The sequence below is a fragment of the Dermacentor variabilis genome, chromosome 5 (assembly GCF_050947875.1).
Source record: "Dermacentor variabilis isolate Ectoservices chromosome 5, ASM5094787v1, whole genome shotgun sequence".
Taxonomy (NCBI): domain Eukaryota; kingdom Metazoa; phylum Arthropoda; class Arachnida; order Ixodida; family Ixodidae; genus Dermacentor; species Dermacentor variabilis.
The window spans coordinates 197,911,077-197,936,758 of NC_134572.1; positions in this window are offsets into that span (position 1 = coordinate 197,911,077).

A 25,682-nucleotide genomic window follows, 5' to 3' on the forward strand; every position below is an offset into this window, starting at 1 on the left:
AGAAGAGGTTTCTCAGTTCTCGGAGAATATTTCCAGCACAAGTGGTCATTTTCGAGCAGTACAGCAACGTAGTAGACATTAGCAACCACGCCCATTACAGAAAACTCGACTCTAATCCATCTTCAGACTAGCGCAATATTCTGAAAAACAGAATAGCAGAGCTCCGGTTCAGGGAGCTAATAACGCCATCTGAATGTCGCTTCATGATGCCCGAGAACAAATAAGCAGGCCGCTTTTATCTTCTTCCTAAAATGCATGAAGTTCCCATCGAAGAAATATTTACAGCAGAAATGCCAACAAGCCCACATTGCGACGCTCGAGAAATCCAAGATTGGCCTATTGTGTCATATAACAACAGACCTACCGAGTCAATATCTAAATTCTTAAATCACCACCTGTCAAGCATCCCCGCCTCACTCCCATCTTTTGTTCAAGACACGCCGCAATTTCTTCGAGTTATCGACGGCATCAACGCCAACCATATACTTTCCGACCGCGCTATTCTAGTCACTTAGGATGTTTCTGCCCTTTACACTAACGTACGCATGAGTGAAGGAATGAAAGCCGTATCGAAATCCCTAGCAATCAATCCCCATGCGCACGCTCCTAAAGTTTACCTGTCGCTCCTTAGCTTAGTTCTCACGCTCAACTATGTTGAATTCAATTCTATTCACTACTTGCAAACTTTCGACACTAGCATGGGAACACCATTCGCTCCCACGTATGCGAACATTTTCATGGGACACCTTGAAGAAGACCTGTTGAAATTCTACCATTTAAAACCCCACACCTATCTTCGTTACATTGACGACATATTTATAATACTGTTACGGGGATGTTGGGAGTATAAGACTGTAATTATAATGTACCCACAAGCAGAGTCAATGGGGTCAAGAATGGCTGACTAGTAACAACACGCAGCAGCCAGCGTCTCGCGATCTTCTTCTTCCTCTCTCTCTCTTCTTTCACCCTTCCGTAACAATATGAGAACACGGCACAAGCGCGTTAACCGACTTAATAAGCCATTTATATTGCTTTCACCCGAGTATTACATTTACTGCTCACCGCTCTACTAGTCAAATCAACTTCCCCGACACGATGGTCTACATAGAAAACTGAGAACGACACTTTACCGAAAGTCTACAGATAGCCAGCAATATTGAGAGTGCAACAGTCATCACCCCCGACACAGCAAGCAAGGAATTTCTGTCGGACAAGCGAAACGAATAAGAAGAACCTGCAGCGAACACCACTATTATATCCACCACCTAAATGGCCTTTGAACAACGCTAGCAGAGAGCAACTATTCGCAAGTTCCTCTCGATAGAGCTTATGTCGTCGCGTGAAGATTGGAGAAACAGTCGGAATTAGCCAAGAAACAGCCTACACCAGAATCTGAGGGAGCGCCAGCCTTTATAACAAAATATTATAATGCACTCCCAAACATAAACAACTTCCTACGAAAACACCACCCAATATTATGAAGTAATGAGGGTCTGAGAAAAGCGTTCCCGCATGTACCAAGGGTTACCTATCGCCGCAACAGAAGCTTACAGACATGTTAGTGCACGCAAAAGTCAGCCAACAGCATTCCCCCGTAATAAAAGCACGTTGTCGCCCCAGGTGGGAAACCTGCAGGCACCTTCAAAGTGACATTAAAAGTAAAATCATGGCAAATAGTTATACGCCCGAACTCAAAACTACCTTTACTTGTACAAGTTCGCAGGTGATTTATATGATTGAACGTTTCCTCTGTAAGAAACAATATATCGGAGAAATGGGACAATCAATGAACTTCAGATTAAACGGACATCGCGCGCACACAGCTACAAAGCTTCTCAAAACCGTCGCCGAGCATTTCAACCAACCAGGTCATAACTTTGCTGAACTGAAACTCTATATCTTAGTCAAATTTCCGTTCTGAGCAAGAAAGAAAATACAGGTGCAGTGAAGAGGAGGACGAAGAAGACGCTCCTGTGTCGGCTGTGCGCGCGATCAGCGTTCCTGTACTGCCGGTGCAACTAGACTGTGCCTAGTGTCTCGTAATAAATCCTCATATTACACAGGGAATCATATGTTATCCATAAGTTCAAGACATTGCAACCAATAGGTATAAACATTTCAAATGGAGCTTTAGAATCTATTCGCTATGCTAAATTGGTGGCTGGTGGTGGTGGTGGTGATATTGAAGCAGGCGGGGTTCGCCTGGCATGCATAGCCGGCAATTGTTCCGCCTGATCTTCTTTCGAGTTGAGATCAGGGGTTTGTCACCAGCTGTCGATGAGCCCCGTGTCTCGCAGGAAGGCTATCAGCAGTCGTTGCGCTCTCTTCCTGAATGCCGTGGGCCCTCCGGGGAAAACAACGTCTTCAAAGGGCCTGTGCGTAAGACCGCTCTTTTGTAGGTTGTCGACCATCGCTTTTCTTTCTGTGTCAAACTGTGGGCATAGCCAAATGAAATGTTCGGTGTCGTCAATGTCACCACAGAAAACACAGAGTGGGGAAGCGCGAAGCCCAGTCTTGAATAACCAAGCTGGGGTGTACGCGGAGTCGGTCCTGATGCGGTATAAAAGCCTCACTTGTTCGCGTGTAAATCCATGAGTCACACAGGATTCGTATGCATTCTTGTCCATCTCTCTAAAGTGAAGGCGGATTGCACCCTTAGGGTTTTGAAAAGCTTTTGCAGCTTTCAATTTTGGGACATATGTCAGCGCTAGGCGTGCAAGGGCGTCAGCTCCCTCGTTTCCATCAATTCCTACGTGTGATGGAATCCACTGAAACGTTATGTTAAATATTTTGCTCGTTAGGTCGTTAACCAGTGCCAGAGACTGCCTTGTAAATTTCTCTAGAGGTAGGCCCCGATGTAATCTCTGTAATGCTGACTTGGAATCCGTCAGCACCACGACACCTCGTGCAGAAAAGGTCCGTAGTTTCCGCAAAGCCGCGGTGATTGCGGCGCTTTCTACTGTTGTAGAGGAAACTACGCGATACAGTCGGCCAGACCATGACAGATCAAGGGATGGCATGCAGAATGCCGCTGCACAGCTATCTGTTTGTGCGCACACCGAACCGTCTGTGTGCACTTGTAGATGGCTTTGAAACACAGTGCTCAAGTGGTCCAGCACAATAAACTTTGCTTCGGCAGTTGAAATGGTGCGCATCGTCGGTAGGTGGGGTACATTGAGGCTGCAGGTAACGTCCGAAAAAGACCATGGTGTGTCAAGGCGACTTCGTTTAGGCCATTCCAATCCTAAACATCGGAAGGTGTTCAGCGCCACATGGAAATGTGAGCGAGTTCTTGCTCTTAGCCGCCGGAGAAGCGCCGTGCTTGCGCGTGACTCGCCCAGCCTTAATAGCTGCGTCAGCAAGGCTTGAGATGCCAAGAGGCGGAGTGGAAGAGACTCTGCCTCATTAGTGACTTTCTTGTTTGAAGCCGCCGTTTGAACTCCCATCGCCAAGCGAAGTCCCTTTCTGTGCACTGCCTCCAAGCGCTCGAAATGACTCGATGACGGTGATATCAGAGGGAGCTGATAGAGAAATGCAGCTTGTTATCAGTGCAGCGTTCAGTCTAAGCATGGCTATGGGATTGTTTCCCCAACGTACACCTGCCAATCGACGAAGTGCGTTGACTCTTTGCACTGATGCAGCCACAACGCTTTCGACCGCACCACGCCATAGTAGCTTGTTGTCGATGGTGACGCCCAGGAATCGAACATGAGTTGCACGAAGAATTGAATGCCCTCTGATATTCAGCGTCAGACGTGTTGACTTGCGTCTCACTCCCGGGGAAAGCATGAAGGCAGATTTTTCCGCTGATAAAGATAGGCCAAGCGTCGATAAGTGGCGATCGATAGTGGAGATTGCGGCCTGGGCTATCCGGGCCAAACGTTTGTGTTGGTACCCTGAGATCCAAATGCAGATGTCATCTGCATTTGGATGCAGATGACATCTACAGGATGTCATCTGCAACTGTAGACAGACATGTTAACTGCCGTCCGACCTACTTTCAGGGCATCTGGAAGGCTGGCCATGGCAACGCTAAAAAGCAAGCGAGATAGGACAGTCTAGAAGCGTACGGTGAGGGGCTAGTTGGTATGACAATATGAGAACAAAGAAAAACTGCGCGAAAAAGAACAAGACAGAGAAAGAACCACACGACACAGGCGCAGACTAACACCTGGTTTAATGCTCCAACGCCACTTTCCTACCAACAACGGAATGCATGCGCACCAACCGCAAAGACCAGCAAAGATAGGACACTTCCTTGTGGCATGCCGAGGGAAATTCGTCGCTTGTCACTCATTATACTTCCGAGCTTAACTTGGACACATCGATCACTGAGAAAGTCATGGACGAATCGAAAAGCATTTCGCGAGACGCCCATGGCTCGGAGTCCGTTGATGATGCCTGTATGAAGCACACAGTCATATGCCTTGGCAACGTCCATAAAGATGGCGAGTGTGGAAAGGCCGTCTACGCGATGGTGCTCGATATGGCTTGGTAGATCCAAGACACTGTCCTGGGCACTGAACCGTGGACAAAATCCAGTTATACATGATGGCAGTCTATTTCCTTGCTCAAGATACCATGTTAACCTCGTACCATATTAATATTTCCTTCAACTTTGATGCGCATGATGTTAGCGATACTGGCCGATATGAGGTGAGGTTTGCTGGATCCTTTCCGGACTTGAGCACTGGCACCACCCATGCTGTCTTCCACGCTTCTGAGATCTCTCCTGTGCTTCAGACGTGATTAAATATGTCCAGAAGGGCTCGTTTTCGTTCATATGGCAGACTAGTCAGTATCTGATTGCTGATCAAATCGGGACCCACAGCACAGCGTCTTCTTAATTTGCTGAGCGCCAAATCCAACTCAGGAAAGGTGAATGGCGTATCCATGGTATGGAATGCTTCAGACAACAGAGGGTTCGATAATCCTGCTGATCTGCCAGATGTGTATACGTCTGCGAAATCTTCTGCAAGGGTTTGCAAATCTTTTCCTTGCTTTAAAGCAAGTGTTTCGAATGGCCTGTGTAGGCGAATCTTTCCGGATAGGCTATTCAGTACTCCCCATATTCTTGTCATGGGAGTAAACGCCGATAAACTCTCACAGAAAGCAGCCCATTGAACTCGTCTTAACCTCTTTGTGTGACGACGGATGACAGCGTTTATCCTCAAGTATTCAGTTTTCGTAGATGGATTTCCCGTTTTTCTCATTAGTTTTCGCTCCGCTCTCCTACGCGCTGCGCAGAGGTACTTTAGTTTCAAATAAGGAGTATGCAAATGATCTGGCAGTTTCACCATTGAGCTACCCACTCTTTTGCTCCTCAGCATATCTGCGAACAGCTCACCAAGGGATTCATCCAACGCTTCTCTGTATGTGTCCCAGCGTGTCACAGCACAGAATTGTCGCCCAGCATTGTGAAATCCGGTGATGTTGGTGAAGATCGGAAAGTGGTCACTGCCCATCCTGTCTGGGGCCGTTGTTGACGATACGACAAAGTCTGTAGAATGGATCACGAGGTCTATGGCACTCCATGAATCTGGTGGTCTGAAGAAAGTCGCTTTGCCATCGTTCGCGATACATAAGTCAGCTGCATCCGCGGCTGCGACAAGTTCCTTGCCTCGGGAATCTGCAGTCTTATCTCCCCAAAGCGAATGATGTGCGTTAAAGTCTCCACAGATTATTCTAGGAGAGGGGCAACGAATGCAAAGGTCCTTCATAAACGCCTCCATGAAGACCTTCCTGCGCGGACTTATATACACCGACACCACACTGAGTTTTCGTTTTCCTAGGCACACTTGCACAGCGGCGACTTCCAAGAAGGTAGAACAAAGGTCTTGCACTGGTAAGGTGACGTAGGTATTTCTCGCCTGATGTATAGCATCGCACTTCCATTTGCAAATGACGGTATACTCGGATTTCCATGTCTGATGTACCCTGGGATCGTCCTTCCATCTTGGAAACCGGCCTCTGAGAGGGCTAGAATTGGTATAGGTATGTCTCGAAGGAAAAGGCTGAATTCAGAAAGACGCTGTAGAATACTGGAGCAGCTCCAATGCATTATTAAGGGCACTTTTGGACGAGGGAATGGACCAAGTGGGCGAGAAATTGCCATTATGCTACTGAGGGTATGTGGAAGTAGAGCAGAGTATTACTGACTCAGGAGCCAGCACTGCTTCCAGCATATCCTTCGTTGAACTAGCAGACATCTTCGCGACGTGAGAACATAGTGCCGTGAACAAAGCGCGTATCACATGCTGGCGGTTTTCCTGCTTACTGTTTCCAAGTAGTACTTGAGGTCGGTTTACTGCGGCCAGATAGGTGCCTTTTTCGGACTCTTTTCGAACAGGTTTCTCAGCGGCTGTGACCGTTTGCGTTGGCTCAATAACTTCGTTTATCGGTGTGAGACGCGGGAAATGCGATGCGTACTATGTTTCCAAACCAGTTAGTTGAGGCGCTCTGGACGTCTTCTTCGTGTTCGATGGTGCGCTTGCACTCTTTGGACCCAGAACAACTTATTTCTTCGCTGAGCAGCTGTCCGCGCAGGACATGGACCGTAGCTAGCAGGATGGTCACCGCCGCAATTTGCACACACACAGTTGTCTTTATTTGCACACGTCTTAAAGTCATGACGTCCCCCACAGCGCTTGCACCTCTGTTTCCCACGACAGTACTTAGCGATATGTCCGAAGCGCTGACACTTAAAACAGCGTGGTGGTATCTCCACGTAGTCGACAAGCTCATGTCTGGTGAAACCAAGGTTGATCTTCTCCGGGCGTTCAGAATTTGGAGCAAATGTGAGAACCACCGAGTTAGTGCGCCTTGACTCGCATTCAGATGACGAGGTTTGTACCCGACGGATGATTCTTCTTGCATGGAATACTCCCTGAGGTCTCAGGTAGGTGAGCATCTCTTATTTATTTATTTATTTATTTATTATTTTATTTATCAACGCTGTAAGCCTTGAGAGGCTCATACAGGAGTGGACATACAAACAGTACAGGCGCTTTGTTATACAGGCGGTTTGCAGCAAACGCAAACAAAAAAGCAATGGTTAGAATCGACGCGCCATGTCAGCAATAAGTAAATACAAGGAAACAAAAACAACCTATACGGTGCGTACGCCATGTAATGTGTAAGAAGCAGTTAATACAGAAAAAAATGCATTTGGGTATGCCGTGTAATGTACAAACAGTGTCAAGTGTAATGTATATTATCAGACGTGCTCAAGAACCAAGCACAGAGAAGTACAAAAGAACATATGGACACCGGCGTGTGAAAGAAGTTGGGGCATGGCAATACGTCATTGATAACTTTTGAGGAACGCTCAGCCAAGACGACCACAATGCGGTCATCATTCCGATAATGACTCGAAGTGCAATTCAAGTGTCGACACGAATGAATGCACAGATTGTGAGCAAACGATGTCACTTGGCAGGGAATTCCACAGATGTATTGTTGAAGAAAAAAATGAGTATTTTAGTGTGTCGCAACGCGAAAAGAATGGTCTGATACATTTATCATGGTTAGTTCGACTGGAGTGCCGTCCGGGGGGCACCAAGTAGTCTGATTTTGTTAAGTTTATCAGGTCACGGTAAAGAAGGTAAAGGAACTTCAAACAGGCCAACCTCCTCCGACCAGCAAGTGTCGGTATGCCTGCTTGTGTGCGAAGCGCAGTTACGCTGTCGTACCTTGAATACCTTGTGTATATGAATCGGAGCGCCCTGCTTTGGATCTCTTCTAATGCCAAGTTTAAATACTTTTGATGCGGGTTCCATACTATGCTGCCGTATTCTAATATCGGCCTAACCAGAGTTTTATAAGCAGTTAACTTCACCGAGGTGGAGGCTGTTGCTAGCTTTCTTCGTAAAAATCCGAGTTGGTCGAACGCGCGTGCGCAAACATTGATATGTTCGTCCCATTTCAGCGATCTTGTTATTGTGGCACCTAGATATTCGAATGAGTTTACTCGTTCCAACGAAGTATTACTTAGTTTATATGTGAAATTTAAGGGCTCTTTCTTACGTTTTGCAGTCATACACCTGGTTTTCTGTGGTAATTGGCATGCCCCATTTTTCGCAAAAGGCAACAATGTTTCGTAGAGACTTATTAAGTTTTGTCTTTTCATCGGCTGTTTTAACATTTGTGTATATGACGCAGTCGTCCGCAGAAAGCCTTATTGTAACCCCTGGTTCCATACATGTATACAAGTCGTTAATATATAAAAGAAAGTTGGCCCCAGAACCGATCCCTGTGGCACACCAGAAAGAACATCAAGATAGTCCGATTCAGTATTTTTTACGCAAACAAACTGGGACCGATTCGAGAGGTAGGCTTCGATCCATGAAACAGTCTTGGGATTAATACCAATTGATTTGAGTTTCAAGATTAGTAAACTGTGTGTAACGCAGTCGAATGCCTTCGAAAAATCGACAAAAATTGCGTCAGCTTGCAGTCTTGAATCGATTGTTACAGCAAAGTCGTGTATAATTTCTAAAAGTTGAGTTACAGTTGAAAGCCCTCGCCTGAAGCCGTGTTGTCTCAAGTATAATAGGTTATTTTCTTCCAGATAAGTTACGATAGCTTCATTTATTAGATGTTCCATTAGTTTGCAACATGTGCTGGTTAGGGATATTGGCCTGTATGTGTCAAGAAGCTGCTTGTTCCCACCTTTATGAATTGGCACGACCTTTGCGCACAGCCAGTCCGCGGGAAGCACTGCCGTTTCAAGTGATGCACTGAAAATTTTATGCAGGAAGGGGGACAACTGACCCGCGTATCGCTTGAGGAAAGTGCTTGATAAATTATCAGGGCCAGGCGATTTTTTAACGTCTATCTGTAGCAGCAAATTCAAAATGCCAGACTCTGTTATCAGGATTTCAGGCACTGTAGAATCATACTCTGATAAGGGCATATTGAATACCGACTGAAAATATGTATTGAAAGAGTTAGCGATGGTACGCGCATCCTCAACCACTATACCGGCAATTTCCAATTTGATTGGAGGACTTTCCGCTTTTGACAGATACCGCCAGAATTTCCGAGGCTGATTTGTCATGAACTCAAGTAAAGTATTAGAAAAAAGTTATCTCTCGCGCTTCTTAACCTTTCTGTCAGTTCTCGTGAAAGCTGACTGTAAACGTGAAGCTGGTCGCCTGTAAACACCACCTATTAGTAAATTGACATCATTGACCTTTATTGTACACCAGACGCTCTCATGATCGGTAATGCCGGTTTCTCGGTGGACAAACAAATGCCGCTTAACAGCAATAGCAACGCCTCCACCACGACCGTCCCGATCTGTGAGCAGAAATGCATAGGAGGGAGGAACCACCTCAGAATCATGGATATCCGAGTTCAACCACGTCTCTGTAATTACGATTACATCTGGGCCATACAACAGCAGCAGTTCCTCAAATTTTTCAAGTTTATTGACAGTGCTTCTCGCATTAAAGCACAGTAACGTCAGCCGTGCTGTACTTTCTGTTTGTCATTCATTGGAAGTGCTAGCGTTCGCTGTCCCGTGTGGCTTCGAGCGGTGCAATGGCTCCATTTTTTTCTGATCATTATTTCAGACGTACAGGTCTTCATTAATCCTTAATTTGTCAAAATGTAGGCCGACTTTATCGCCGTTATCCCGACTACCTGCCGCTGCTTGCCATAGCTTTTTGCTTATTTCACGAATGTCAGCGGAAAAGTCTTCAGAAATTGAAATTTTCTTTCCTTTCAATTTGAAACAGTTGCGAAGTACTGTCAAGCGTAGTATGATTGGTCGATCTCGACCAGGCTTTTTTAAGCCAATTCGGTGTACGCGTTCCATAGTTCTGACCTGAACTTCTAGAATATTATGCAGTATATCTTTTGTTACAAACGATTCCAAGGCTGCAGGATTTTCCTTATCGTGCTCTTTCACGCCATATATGACGAGGTTATTGCGGCGGCTCCTATTTTCCAGCTCATCAATTTTTTCTAGTCTGTGCTTAAATTTAGGTGCACGTTAAAGAACCCCAGGTGTTCAAAATTTCCGGAGTCCTCCACTACGGCGTGCCTCATAATCATAAAGTGGTTTTGGCACGTAAAACCCCAAACTATTATTATTATTATTAATTTTTTCTAGTCATTTGGGCAACTTCACTGCGCATAGCGTGCACAGTTGCCTCACACTTATCAACTTTCTCGTGATATTGCCTGAGTGACGACAGGGTCGCTTTAATTTGTGAAAGCCTCTGCTGCACATTTACTAGACCAGTTTCTAAGGTCGAGTGCGAAGTTCGGATTTCAGTTACAGCCCGCAATATTTCATGTAGTTTATCGGGGACCGGATTTTGCTCTACGTCACCACTCCGTTGCAGTACCATGAGAATGACGCGAAATGATTCCAAACAACAAAGCAGTGCGCACTGTGGGCTCGGCAGCACTACCAGACAGACATCATTGCTCTTAACGCAAGCACAAAAACACCATTTGTTACCAACCTGTACGAAGAACAGTATGAAGTAAGTCATAGTGTTCCGGGCGATGCTACCGAGCCCACTGAGTTGCGCGCGGCTGCTGGGCTTCCTTTTAAGCTGGTCCACCGATGTTCCAGGGGTCGCTGGTGAGCCAAATGAGCGATCCAGGTGTGACTCAGCCGGCCCTAAATCCATGTGACGTGAGCACATCGGTATCAATGCTGGCGATACGCCCAGTGCAGTGGAAATGGGTTGTCGTGTGATCGGCGCCGTTGACGCCATCGCCTTTGCCGAGGCAGGGAAGGAACCAGCGCTGCATCCACGTAACCCCAGCTGGATCTGTACGAAGAACAGTATGAAGTAAGTCATAGTGCTCCGGGCGATGCTACCGAGCCCACTCATTTTTTAGGGACTCCTCTAACAATGCGCGTGTTCTTCATATAACTGTGTGGGACACGGGCAGATTTGACTATGCCACCGATGTTCTTGGTCTCTAGAAGGACGTTGGCTTGGCCTGCTGTCTCTACATCTAAGAGCAATGCTCCCTGTGCTGTGAAGTGGCTCTTCACTGGTGCTCCACCGACAATCGTTTCAATCTCAGAATACAGGACAATAGGGTTTACTTGCCTTAAATCATCTCTTCCGGATGCTGCAGTGATTAACACTGGAATGCCCTCCGCCCTGTCTTTACGATGGCGCACAATTCGGAAACCACCCTCGGCCATGTCTAAATCTGAAGGGTTCGCCACGTTGTCGTCCTCGATGATAGTTGGCTTGTCTTCAGATTCACCAGTGTCTTGTCGCTTGCAGTCAGGCTGGCTTGTACAAACCAGCTGGCGTTTCTGACCCGGTGTCAGCCCTTGGGAGGTCATGGCGGGGTGCTCGTCGGTGCCAGCTTGGTTCCTTCTAGCACCTTGTGAGGCGGCGGGTGGCGCAGCACCCGTCGGTCTCCGATACGGAAGGTACCTTTTCGAGTCTACAGACGTCTTGAACCGTTCTGACCAGTAAAAATACCAGGAAATAACGAAAATAACAATAAATGTAGGCAGAGCTGCTCAGACAGGCTAGCAGCAGGTTCGTCGTCTACTTCTTCTTCTTCCTATGCTAAATTGCAAGCTAGAGGCAACAACACTTAGTTTGGTTGCTTAGTATATTTTTTAGTTTCTTTTTCTTTCTTTTCGTTTTCTTTTTTCATTTTATTTATTTCTCCATTTCAGTACTTTTATCAATTTTTTTCACGGGCGCCGGTTTCCGCCACTCCTTCTATTAGCTCTTCCAGACACATGCCAGCCCACTACCACCAGTGAAACAGGTAAGGAAGGCTACTGTGCACGCCGCTGACACGCCGGTTGACACACCGCCATTGACACGTGACTAACAGACGGCCGTGTCACTGCCGTTGTGCACAGCACTCCTTCATTCTCAATTCCCCCCCCCCCTCCCGCGGCTGATACACCTTCTCTCTTTGCCGCACCCACCTGCCTTATGCCTTCTCCCCTTTAGAAGAGCCCTACCTATATATACTGTGGCGAGGAAAGCATACGTCGCCTTGAAAAAGACAAGTCCACTTATTGAAACGTTGGCTCCCGTTTTCACTTTCTTCTCTTAACTTGAGGCAAGGCTAAAAAGAACATACGAGGACAAGAGAAGGCAACGAAGACACAGCGCTACTAACAACTGATTTTTTATTGCACATGGTTACCCCATATATATATATATATACCTTCGTACAGCTGGAAGAAAAAGTCACTGTCGCACATAGATTTCTTTCTGGCAAAATCATTCAGCGCAGTCCGCTACGCCGATAGGAAAACGATTTTTTTTTCACAGCGACACATATGGGCAATTTGCAAAGATATCGTTTCTGATCATCTCGAATGTATCGATGATCTCCATAGTGACTCGATCTGGGTGCCTAGATATCACTTGTGATTTATGAAACAAGCGTTTACAGCCACAATGCCAGCAACGTGTGGCTACATGACTAGTCTTTACCAGATTATTAACATTGTTCGAATGTTCCCGTAAGCGATCATTGAGGTACCTTCCAGTATGACTAATGTATTCCTTCCCGCAGTCTAAAGGAATCCGATACACCACTCCCTCCATGCACGAAACAAACGCTTCTCGCTCTTTTTTATTTCAGTTAAAGTCGAGGTCAGCGCCAACACGATTCCCAATTTCCTTCATATCATCCTAGCTTGGTGCAAGTACGGCATGACAACAACTTTTCTGCGTCTGCTCTGTTGGGCAGCGGAATCCGGGTGATCACGTTTTCTTAACATACTGCCAGCCACTACTGTCAGCATTTGTCGAGCCAGCTGCGCTTAGGCTCGACACTTGGTTTTCGAAGCTTCTGTCTACCGTGTGATGGCAGGATATTAGAAGAGCAATATTAAAACAAAGGTTAATGATGCCCCGCCTAACTAGTTTGGTATGTGCTAATGACTATGGTAGAATGGCTTTTTTCCCTCGGGACTCATAGCAGTAACAAACATGGCTGTTTGAGAAAACAAGCGCACGATCTAAAAACCTAATGAAACTATCAGCAGGCACTTCACATGACAAAATAAGAGGCTGGAGGCACTCGCGAAAAACCGAACAGCAGACGTGGCAGAAGCCAAGCGTTCATTGTCACATCGTAAAAATACTAGATAATTATCGGCATACCTAAACACTTTTGCAACCTCTGACCCTTTCAGACTAGCGCACATAATCCTATCGTAATGAGCGAGAAATAGGTCGCTTAACAGAGGCGCCAGGCAGGATCCAGTGCAATCTAATCCAATCCAATTCTCTCTGTAAAAACGTTGAGTCCCCCCAAGCAGCCAACGTCGAAGATCAGTAAACTTTAAATGTTCTAAAAACGGGTTAGCAGTTATACCGACTTCATTATGGAATAACACTATGCCGCGGTTGTCAATGGCGTCTTCCACGCATTGAAGTAACTCCTTTTGGGGTAATGAGTAAAACATCTTTAATGTCTAGAGAGAATGCAGAGAAGCTCACGTGAGTGTTGTCTTTTAGAAATTCTATCACTTGCTTAGAGCTGCTGATAGTAAAAGGGTCGTCTAGCTAAAGCTTTGAGCTTCGCCTGTAAAAAGCAAGCTACCCATTTTTGCCACCAGCCCATTTCTGATACAGTAACATGGAACGGACACTCATCTTTGCGCGTTCGTGCAGAAAAAAACATTTGGAAACACACTGTCTTGTCAAAGTCCCGACGAAGGGCTTTTAGATTAAAACTCTTACGAAGCCCACGTGCCTCTTTCTTAACTTTTTTAAGACACCCGTCGTCCCGCTTAATTAACGGATTCCAACGCCTTAGCGTTGTACCTGCCTTTTGCAAGTACAGTGAAGCCGCCCTCTTTATCCGCCGAAACTAAAAATAATGAAGTGTTCTTGCGGTAGGTGACTGTACCCTTCATATCGTACGTGCTGATGGGTGCAACAGTTTTTTCTAGTAGGTCCGCCCCATCCGAGATGCAGCGGTCAGCGTCATTGTCAGGGGCTCTGCTACCAACCCTCCTGGCACCGAGCTCTGGCAGAGATTTCTTTGGTTGAACAGTGAATTTTGGCCAATGGTGGGAGAGCCTTGCTCACGTTCTCCGGAAAAAATCCCTTGCAATCCCCTGCAATAAAAACAGCGAGAAACGTTTGTTTCTTGCATGGAAGGAGTGGTGTACCATATTCCTTTACACAGCGGGAAGAAATATATTGGACAGACAGGAAGGTGCCTCAATGATCGCTTACGGTAACAGTCGAACAATGTTCATAATCTGGTAAAGACTGTAGTCATCTAGCTGCGCACTGCTCGCGTTGTTGCTCTAAACCCTTGTTTGAAAAATCAGAAATGATATCTATGGAGCCAGATCAAGTCACTAGAGAGATCATCGAGGCATTCGAAATGATCCGTAACGATAACTGTGCAAGTTGCCCATCTGTGTTCGTGTTCCTATCGCGGTAGCGGCCTATAGTGAATGATTTTGCCGGAAGCAAATCTATCTGCGACAGTGACATTTTTCGCAGTTGTGCAGTGGTATATATATGTAGTAATCGTGTACAATAAAAATTCAGTTAGTAGCGCTGTGTCTTCGTTGCCTTTTCTTGTCCTCGTATTTTTTTTTTTCGCTTTGCCTCAAGTTACGCACAACCAACTAGCCGACCAGTCTGTACTCTTGACCTTGTTCTCGTTTTGCTCATCGTCCAAATGTGCTGCAAGAGGAAAGGGCAGATAGACAGTGGAGATTGATGTCACTGCTTAAAGGTGCTGATGGACTTTTTAAATTCAGCCGTATCACTCAAGCGATGCTGGGGAATTATCTCTATCCCGCACAGCAATGCTGAATGCGAGCGGCAGTTTAGCATTGTGAGGAAGTCTCGCACTGAGTTCTGTGCTTCTATGTCGAACAAGACACTTGGACAGGTTCTTCAGGCCAGATGTCACAGATGCTGGCCAAGTTATTACGAGGTGTGTTCCGAGGAGTTCTTGAAAAGGGCGAAGCTGGGCACAACAAGAATTTAGCAGTAGTGAAATAAAAATGCAATGGTTGATTCGCGAAGTGCACGAAGACGACGATGACGATTCCACCTCCCCCCCCCCCCACCCGCTGTGAAAAGCAATATCGCGGCGCCCATGACAAAATAAGTTCGATACATTGAAGCTCAAAAGTTACTGGACACCTATGCACTTTGTCGCAAACTCTCTAACGGCATATCTCGACACTTTTGTCATCCTAATTCGCTCCAGGTGGATATGATTTTACAAATCACCAGCTACAATTTATCGTTTGCAAAATGTGCCGTGATGTAATTAGTCTAAGCGGTAATTAACAAAATGTATAATTGGTCAATTATTCAATTCCATATTTCTTACAAATAATGTCTGCATTTGAGAATAATCTAGCTCAAGAAGTACAGTTGTGCAAAATGTCACCGGTTATTTTTTTATTATTCTGTTGACGATAAAACACCACGTTTATCCTTCGTTCACTGCAATGAACATAGTTCAGATGAACTATGTAGGCATAATTAAAACATGTTAGTCTTCTCACTTCTAGCACTTCGAAGTTTCTTCTCCGATAGTGATATACCGTCCTCCTCTGCAATGTACCGCATATGAAATAAGAGCAATAGCAAGCACGATTCGAAATCTCAAGGCACCCTTCACTCAGCTCGGGCTGTCTGTAGTATAAACATGCATATAAATTGTGGGTGGGAATTCAAAGCCACTGTTTCCGTATATGTTACTGCTTGTAATCAAGGCTATGTGAGGAAAAACCATGTGGCAAGCAATCGCATTCACTTCGCTACATGTCCTGTTTCTTCTTTGGCGGGTGTACGTTTTTCTTCGACTGCCCTACGTGTACAAAAACGCATGAATGCTATTTATTCCTACTTGGGCTGCAAAAATGTAAACATGTTGCAGAATGTATTTAAATTGTAGCTTTGACTCGTAATAAGCAGTACACTTTTAAATTGAAGGCGCATTACTACAGTAAAGAGCCTGATGCCGCATGCAGCTCCTAACGTACTACTGCAAGCTAGAGATGTAAGCGGTCGAAAAAAAAAAAGAAAATTGAAAATGTCAGGGTAAATCGGGCTTTTTTTTTCTTACCTTTTTCAACCAGGATAAAATTGATGAAAGAAGAAAGAAAAGAAACATAACGTTCCCCACAGAACTTTTCTGTTGCGATGCGACTCCTTTCGACGTATCTAAAACGTTCGTCAAAAGAAGGAGTTTGGAAGCCGGCCAGGCGGTGGCAAGGACTTTGCTTAAACCAGCCCTTCCATCCTCTCTCCTGTCGCGTACTGCAGATTGCCCCTTCTTGTGCAGCTCGTGAAAGAAGCCGGTCCGAGTTTTGAAGCCAGGCTTACGCGACAGCCTCGCAGGGGACCGCGCGCCTGCGTAACGTGCACTCGCACCTCGACGTCCGCAAGGCTTCGTCCGCTGCACGGCGAACCGTTGACGCGGCTATGAGTCCGTTCGATACGTTCAAATGTCGGTCTTGACACTTTGATGCGCAATGAATGCATTGACGTGAAATCGTACCTAGATTTTGAAGCCGGAGGATCTGCTGGGACTTTTGAGATGCAATGATGGAAGAATTATATTTTTTTCAGTGTTAGAGAAATAAATGTCTGGTTCTTACAGTATTGGGCGCCATTGTCTCTTTAAACATTTTTTTACTATTTTTTGAAAGAAGAAACATGAAAGAAACCGTTCTTTCTTTCACGACCCTCAAGATTTCGTGAAATTTTACATCTCTAACTGCAACGTCGGCGCAGTCGTTAACTTACCGCGCCTGATATTGTATTAGCTGTACACTGTCCAGTATTAAGCCGAACGTGCACCATTTTTTCTTCGCGAAACCCCTGCGATTGTAGCTCGACAGTGCCTATGCGCGAACAAGCAGATGTCCAATTCAAGAACCGGGTTGGCGAACCACTTTTTTGTGTATCCACCGACCCCTGCTGATTCATGCGCAGCCGTCCGCTTTTGAGCGCCGCTCGCACCGGCCACCAAAAACCGGTTCAGGGGGAGCGCTGGCGGCAGCTTTGTTTCTTTACTTTGCCCGGCTGCTTTCCGGGTGAATAAACAGCAGGTCACACTTACGTCCGTTAATCAAAGAGCCTTCTTAAACGTCGCTTTTGCTTAGCAATATTTTGTTTTGTTCTTCTGCTCGAAAGCTTGTGGCGCATCCCCACAGGTGGAGCCACACCGCCAGGCACGCGATTCAAGTTTCGGTTCCCATGGCAACCTTCGAAAGGAGGAGAACACCCGGATGGCGGTGGCGTCTGCGCAGTCAAATGTTTGTTTTCCCTTGCTTCCAGCTGCGAACACTCCTGACAGTCTTAACAAAGAGAAAAATAGTCTTCCCCTCCGAGAAATTGTACCGTTGTGTTCCAGCATTGCTTGTAATGTTTGTTCAGTTCCATCCTGTCTAGCGTCCTTTATTACAAACCTTTATGAAGAACGGCTAGCGTAAACGGCTGCTTCTCTCGTATTTTTTTTATTTGTGTTTCTAAAACAGGCACCTTTCTCAAACAGCGGTACCAACAGTGAAGTTTTTGGATTGAAACTTTTTCCCGTCTTCTTGCCCCTGTGTGCCCCTGCAAATTTAAAATTCAAGAATGTCACAAACGGCAAGTATCTTTACTTTGAAGCTAAATACCCTTAATTATGCTCCATGTTGATATTCGTTAATATTTCGGCTTATTTGTAGCACAAAATGATGGGAGCACATAATAAAAACCACAAAAGGCTTCACTTATTCCGTAACCGATCATTGTGCTTGGACAGAAGCGAGAAAATGCTTGTTTACGATACTTGTAAATTGAGACTACTATCCACGTCAAGTATAATACTAACAGTTAGCTTTACTCAATGTGAGCAGTAGAAGGGAGTGGTGCGGCCGATAAATTCGACGCTGATTTCTTAGCCATCTTTTAGCGACATCCCTCTGTCGCAATCGCCCTAGCGCCCTATGTTTTACCACGGCGTTCCGAGATAAAACCGCGTGGTGGTGGAAACGTTTGCGGACCTTGCTGCTCGAGCATAGCTGAAGCGCTTTCCGACTTTGACGTTCTTGCTCTGCTTATTGTAGTTTATTACAGTTTATTACAGGAAAACAAACACATCGAAGGCTACCACATGAACTTGCGTTTTGCCAATTCACAGTGAAGTAGAAATCAATCACTTACATGCGATTGATTACCATCTGTATTCGGTATGTAAACAAGAATGTGTAGCAGAAATTTCGCCAGTCTGCATCTCTTCGTGCGGGATAACAGCGTGAAAAACATTCAGTGCTAATTACTTTCCCAAAAGCATGCGTGTGTGTTGTTTTGTCGTGTGCACTCATTTGTTTATGCAAATTGTGGACTTGAATACTAGACCACCTCTATTGACAATATCAAGAAAAGTAAAGCTCAGGGTAAGCGCAGAAACAGAAGCACGCATTTACTGTCAAGGGCAGTGCTTAATGTCCGGACATGCTCGGGAGGCTCGCCCCTTCGCCACGCCAACTCTGCGGCACACTCGTCAAGCGCTGGACGCGATTTTATTACCTGCAGTGCGGCGCAATTCCAATTCTCGAATTTTCTTATTAATGGTTTCTTAATCACGATTAACCGGTTGATGTGGCATGAGAAAAACAGCTATTGTCCATGCCCCGAGTCCTGTACGACTAAGATTCTTGGCACAGCGTTTCACGAGCCAGCTGGGCGTGAAGCGATCGTTCACCTTGGTCTCTCTTTGTTGCCAGTTAATTCTCATTCATTTAGTTTTACATTTTCAGTGGTCGGTTATACCAAAGGCGCCTACATGTTGTCCGCTTTTGTAGGTTACTACGTGTGAAGCCGTAAAATATGTTGTTGTAGTACCTGAGGTTGACAATGAGGCAAGGCAACTAATGTTCTGTATTGCAGCTCGACTTCTTTCCATTGAGTTCATATATCTTGAACCATTTACCTGCCGAGTTATTTTGAAAAAAGTTTCTAAGATGTCCACTTTTCCTTAATGCTTGGCTGAACCGGCACACTACATAAATGCCCGAAATTCACTGCGAATACTATATTTACTAGCAGAACACCTATAAAAATGTGTTATGTCTAAAGAAAGTTGGCTTCACTACACTACTTCAAATTAGCTTTTATTTCATCAAAACTGAAAGCTGGGCGAGTTGGTGGTTGCATCTTAAATGGCCCCCCTCGGGTCTGACCATTTTGAGCTGACAGGCGCAAAGCGCACGATGCGCGCCTACGATCGTGTTTGCAAAGAATTACATCGCTACGCGCCGCGGAAAGGCCTGAAATTCCAATCCGAACGCCGTTTCCCTCTTCACTCCCGGTGAATCCGCAAGAAGAGGGACAGTGACGTAGTTAAGCTCCTCCGCCTACGTAGTCGTGTCCGCAGCGTGACGTCGCGCGTGCTGACACGCGACTTGAGAATTATTCAAGGCAACATCTGTGATTTGTGTGATCTGTTGCTTGAATTGACGGATTAATGTTTAGAGAAATAGTAAAACACACAACCGGAATGTCTGTGTGCGTCTCTTTTTTTTTTTACTTCCCACCGAAGCAAGAGTGATGTACTTCCGTTTCGTCTGCTTGTTCCCACGGCCGTGTAGTCGCTTGCGCAGGTATCGAAACTTTGCCATTTTTTCACCTGTTCCAGCGCATGATCACGCTCTGCGATCCGCTTGTTCTACCTCAGTATTCGCGTAGCACTGAATTATAGCGCTAGTCATGTTTCCTTGTGCGCAGCGCGCTGAATCGTGCGCTGCGCGAACCGGACAGAATGGATCTGCTGCAATCCGTATTTAGCGATCATGCTGGAACGCATTTCTCCCGCTGCCACAGTTGTTGAAGCGTTTCTCCGTTTCGAACTAAGAACCGCTCCAAATATACTCGACAACATGATCGTAAGAATGGTTTACTGTAATTCCAGCGAGTCTTTTATAACTGTCAATTCTGTAGTTGCAACCAAATAATTTGTGAGAGGCATGGACGTGTACATTCGTACACTCTCCATCTTACACTTTCTTTGCCCACCTAGGTCGAAGAAGGAACACTTTCTCGCTGTTTCTCACAATAAACGTTCATTCCTCCTCCTCCTCTTTCAAGAAAACAAGCTTTTAATCTGCTTTCTCGGAATTTCTTGTTCTTGATGAAAAACTTCGTAATTACAAAGCATAAAATAAAAATTTGTTTGTTCAATTAATGGCATAAGGCGTGACATAAGAAAGGATGTGCAAAACTTAAGCTGGGTCCTCGCTTCTTTTTACGTGAATAAAAGTGTAACAGCGCTGAGAAATTGCAGCAAAAGCACATAAATCCAGGAACAACATATATACGACACAGTGGCGTAGCCGTAAATGAATTCTTGAACGCTACGCACTGTCAAGACAAGTGAAATATGTATTTTCTGAAAAAAGAATATTGTCGCACGTCCCAAAAATTGTGACCGAAGTAACTGATATAAATGGTTCTATGTTTTTTGTCTATTTAATAAGTACAGAAAATATCACGCGAACTTTAGAGCTATATCAGTTTGAAACCATCAAAGCAGTGCACGCCGCTGATATCAAAGAAGTAAAGGCCGTGAAATGAACAAGTTTAAGACAAGTATTTTAATGAAACTTCGTCATTCAAGAACCTTGTTTACATTTTTGTACACATGCAACGGCCAGGGAACAATCTCAATTACTCCGTCATTTGTTTCATTGTATTGCGCAGGAGTAGCTGTCACCGGACGTGTATTGTGAGTAATTGCAACAGAGAGCACACATAAAAAGCAGGAGTTCTGCGAAATATACGAAGTCGAGTCAAATGAAAGTGAGCCAATGCGAATATACGGCAAACGGGGTTCCTTAGTTAAAAGAAGTCTCCATGAGCATTTAGACATTAGTCACACTGGCTAACGAGTGGCGCGGTTCCCGTCTCATAATAGTTCTTGGGTTGCGGCTTCAAAGAGTCTGTAACCGACTCTCTCACGTCATCGTCCGTCACGAATCTGATTCCCTTGAGCTGTTTTTTCAATTGCCCATTCGTTTTTTCTTGAATGCGACATTCAGCAGATCCGGTATCTCACAATATTGGAAACGGTTGATATTCTATCCAGGCTTAGAAAATTCGATCAGTAATGGCCCCTGACGATCGACAAAAAAAAAAGCTGAACAAATATTTTCCCGCGGAAATAACGGCCTTTGCTTTCTTTAGGGGTAGTGAAATGGAGTGCTTTGCGATTGTTACAGGCTCGTAGTAGTGGCACTATGATTCGTCGCCGGTCAAAATTAGAGACAAGTCGTCCCCTCATTACGATACCGAATCAGGTGAGTCAAGGCAGCGCCGAACCTCCCAGTTTTCTGGTGGTGTTTCAGAATATTGGGCAACCATTGCACACACAAGTGCCGATAACCGAGATGTTCATAAGTTATGGTGTGAACCGAACCGTGAATGATGCTCACACCCTTTGCTAGTTGATCGATGCTTATCCTCCGTTCCTGTCTAATCAGCTCATCCACCTTTGCAAATGTGTTGGGGGGACTGCACAGTGCATTGGATCCGGTCTTGGATGGTCGCTGCAACTTTGACGTCCTCCTTTGAACCGTTTGCTCCAACGCTTCACAGTGGCCAATAAAATGCAAGCCTCAACGTCCATGGTAGCCATACGGTGCCTAATTTCTTTTCGGAAAACACCCTCAGCGGTCAAAAACCTCAGGACACCACGCTGCTAAACTTTTGCAGCGTCCATCATGTCACGCAACCATGTTCAACCCTGTGTATGGGAGCATTAAAGAACATTTATCCTCACACCTGCGTGTTACTTTTGTAAGTGAGAGATGCCTGTCTGCTACGCGCACTCCTCGCAGATAATGAACCGAGCCATTATTGCGGGGGTGGGTTGGCTCACCTTCATTTGGCTCGCCCCCGTACATTAGAAACGCGAAGGTACAATATATTATACAAATGCGAAGATACAGCTTGCTAAAGGGCAAAAAGTGTCACTGGAAATCAAGTTCCCAGCACGTATACCCAAATCCTCGCAACAAGATAGTTAAATAAACGCATAAGTCTCCAATAAAGTTACGTATCTAAGAAACAGTCACTTAATATAATCCGTCAAACAAAGCAAATAAACATGTTGCGCAATCAGAGACACAGATCACAGAATCCGAAGGTCCGCCCCCCTCCGATTTCTCGCGCGCGAGGGAAGGCTGCGCGCTTCTTCCTCGCTTTTCTCCCTTGTGCACACAAGACTTAGCCACCATCGTCGCTTCCCCCCGCATTCGCTCGCACATACAGCATGCGGCGCGCGGTGACGATGTTATCGCCCTTGGACTTTATACGGAACATGACGGCGACGGCAGGAATGCGCCTGGAGGATCCATATAATTTCTATCGCAATAGTATAATAAGAGTATCTCGCAACTGAAGAGTCCCGTGACCCATTACTTTCCACAAAAGAAGAAGTAAGAAAATCGAACTTTCATCATGCTTTCAATAGATTAAGCGCCAAAAGTGACAGCACACAAGAAGAAATACAGACAGGACAAGGCGCTGCGAATAATGCCACAATTCGCTGCGCCGCAACAATGTCTTTTTGTCTTTTGTGGGGCGGGGGCACCGATATGAAAAAAAAAACGCAAAGGAAAGGATGTTGGCCACAATCGAATGCCTACTTTGGGCACCTAATGTGGCTACCGAAAGAATATCTTAGAAAACGGGAGACGCTTGGTCCACAGAGAACCATACGCATACTGCCAGATATTCTACACCGGCGCGCCAAGCCTTTTCGGAGAGGTGGCACTCAAACGAACGCGTTACAATCCGTCGAGCCCCCACAGTGATCGCGGTGAGCAACAGTTGTTTCTTTTTCTCGTCTTCTAGCCAGAAGGCGTCCGAAACGCTGCCGGGCCAAAATCCACTCGGTCAGAGAAAAACGAACAGGCACAGAAGTGCGCCGCGCGGTGGTCGACGCAACACGAGAAAAACGCATGCGCTCTGGCTGGCTCTGGCAACCCGCGGGTAGCGAGAACAAGAAAATTGAAGGGGGCCAATGTGTCCTCGCGAATAAAAGTCAAAGTAAGAACGCAGTTACCTTTGCTGGCTTTAGTCTCTTGACATGGATGTTTTGGCGCAGGTGGGAAAAAATATTATTTTCTGTGACATGACAGCACAAATGAACCACCACGATGCTTCGTCTCATTGGGCCTCGCTGCGTGCTTTGTCAACTTGTCTGATAGTGCGTTGATATGGCTTGTCTCGTTGTATGGTCCGGTGTATGACTTTAGAAAAGTTAATGCACCTTTGGCGTCGAATTTGTATACCATTGAACCTACAAAGTTCTAGAATTGTAAATCTAAACGACGACTTTGGAAATGTCAATGTACCTTTCGCATCAAAAGTTTATGAGGACTTTATATCCATAAAGTTTCAGAATTGAAATCCATGCGCGCCGTAGATTCAGCGGCCTCCGCGAGATGCCGCGACGAGCCCGCTTGCAATGAAAACGCCCTTGAAACTTAGTGCTCGGATGGGCCTGCTTGCGGTATGTGACTCCAGGTGCACGGACGTTGCCACGAAATCGAGCCCGAGTTCGCAATGTTCGCACCGAAATGTCTTTTCGAGCGTGAAAAAGACATTGTAACAAAATCCAGAATGATTCCGGCGCCGTGGGTTGTCTTGGTCGGCGGTGCATGGCAGCACGAAAAAATTTCGGGGGGGGGGGTGACTGTAGCCCCATAAGCCCCCCCCTCCCTGGCTACGCCCCTGATACAACACACATACATATTATAACAGCATATGCAACAAACACCTTCAGCGATAGCATAATGAGTTACGCACGTATTGATATTAGCACTAATTGTTGAAACTTTCTCGGCGGCTAGCACTGTCCCGCTGCCGCTTACAAAAGAAATGTCCATTCCCCTGAGAATGGCCGTGCATTACGAAGTGCTCTGCTATCGGCTTCATTTCCTCTCTTACAGAACTATAAAGGCAATAATCGGCAACCTTGTTTCATAAATCAAGTGCCTTATTCAGATTACTTATCATGACAGTGTAACTCTTAGCAAATATTTTAGCCTAATTTTTCACCTTTATTTTCCAGTACGCATTACATGAATGTGCAACTCAACTCTGATTGTGTGACAGTGTCACAACAGCAAAACTATGAGGTTGGCCCGAAGACAACGCTCAGGGGTGTGATCTCACCGCATTCTTATTGGGTACTAAAGTCGTTGCAAATATTCACTTTATCTTTACCCTCTGTTGCACACATATTCTGCCATAAATACAAAAGCCTCGTCTTCAGCCAAGCCTATGTCCTTGGCCCGGACAATACAAGCACGACCACCTTTCTTGTTGTGGCTGTTGTTTCTAAGGTTGGCCTTCGCAGCCTCTAAATAGGCATGGCAACAGATTACCCCATGCTGTCCCTAGCAATCCCACCCCCTGTCAAGAATAGAATTGCGTTGCTTCGTTTCTCGTTCTGTCGTTTCTTAATTATTATTGTTTTTTAAGGTTCCTAATTTCTTCTGTGCTATCGCAACCTGGATACACAGCAAACTTCTGAAGACTGGTCCTTGTGCTTCGCTGGCAGGTGTAGCGGTCATATGCTTCGTAACTGGCGCTGTTCTTGAAACCCTGCTGTCGGCCATGTCATCTGTATCTACGGAGGCTTTCGACATCCCTCAACTGGTCATCATTTGATGATTGAAGTTAAGCGACGCGTCAACATCAACTGCCACAACATTGTTTCCTCTATAGGCAGTTCATTTCTCCCCGAGGGGCCTCTTCGGACGTACACAGTATTCTGGATTGCTAAGCTAGCTCAGCAAGCTATTCTTTGAGCAATGGGCCAAGAAACGTAGTCTCAGCTCTAGAAATTTTGCAGGGAGATTCACTTCACTTGAGCCAAACGTTAAAAATATGGTAATGCTACGTAGCTGGACAGAACCAAGGTAATGTTGTTTGCCGGCGCATGGATCGGGATACTCAGATTATTTTTCGCATTCCGTCTAATTAGATAATTAGTCTTAATTAGTTAATCAACTTCTCAATTATTATAATTAGATGAAAAATCTCAATGAGAAAATTGCAAGGCAACGTGAGAAACTCCCGATGCAGCTTAATGTCACTGCGTAGGTGCTTCATAAAAGTGTTTTTTTTTCTAACGTGAAAGAAGCCCGCGAATACACGCAAAGTGCCTCGAGCGGGCAGGCGCGCAACAATTTTGCGTGTATTCGCGGGCTACTTTGATGTTCGGAAAAACACTTCTCACGCGACAGCGTTAAGGGCCCCGTGTCGCAGTAAATCCGGCCTCGGGCGTCGGTTCGGAAAAAAGGTTTTCGAACCACCCATACCAAGGCCCTCCAGGTGGCACAAGGAAGCTACCGAACTAATTGAACTTCTCAACTGACAATACGTATAAAAATCGTAAAGTACGGCTTACACACAACATAAAGACGTGATAGCGTCGGATTGTAATTTGACTATACGAGAACACACAATTCTGTTATGCGAAAACTGAAAGAAACCCCTTTTTCAGCGTTTCTACGATACATAGACCGGCAAGGGCGTTCACTATTTGCGCGCGCCGGCGCGTGAGTATCTTGGAGGCCATGGAGCGGCGCGCCTGGTTCCTTACAATATCTCCAGATGACGATGACATCGACGACACAGGCGCTCTTTTTCCAGCCAGTTTCGGTTTCAAGTAGGCTA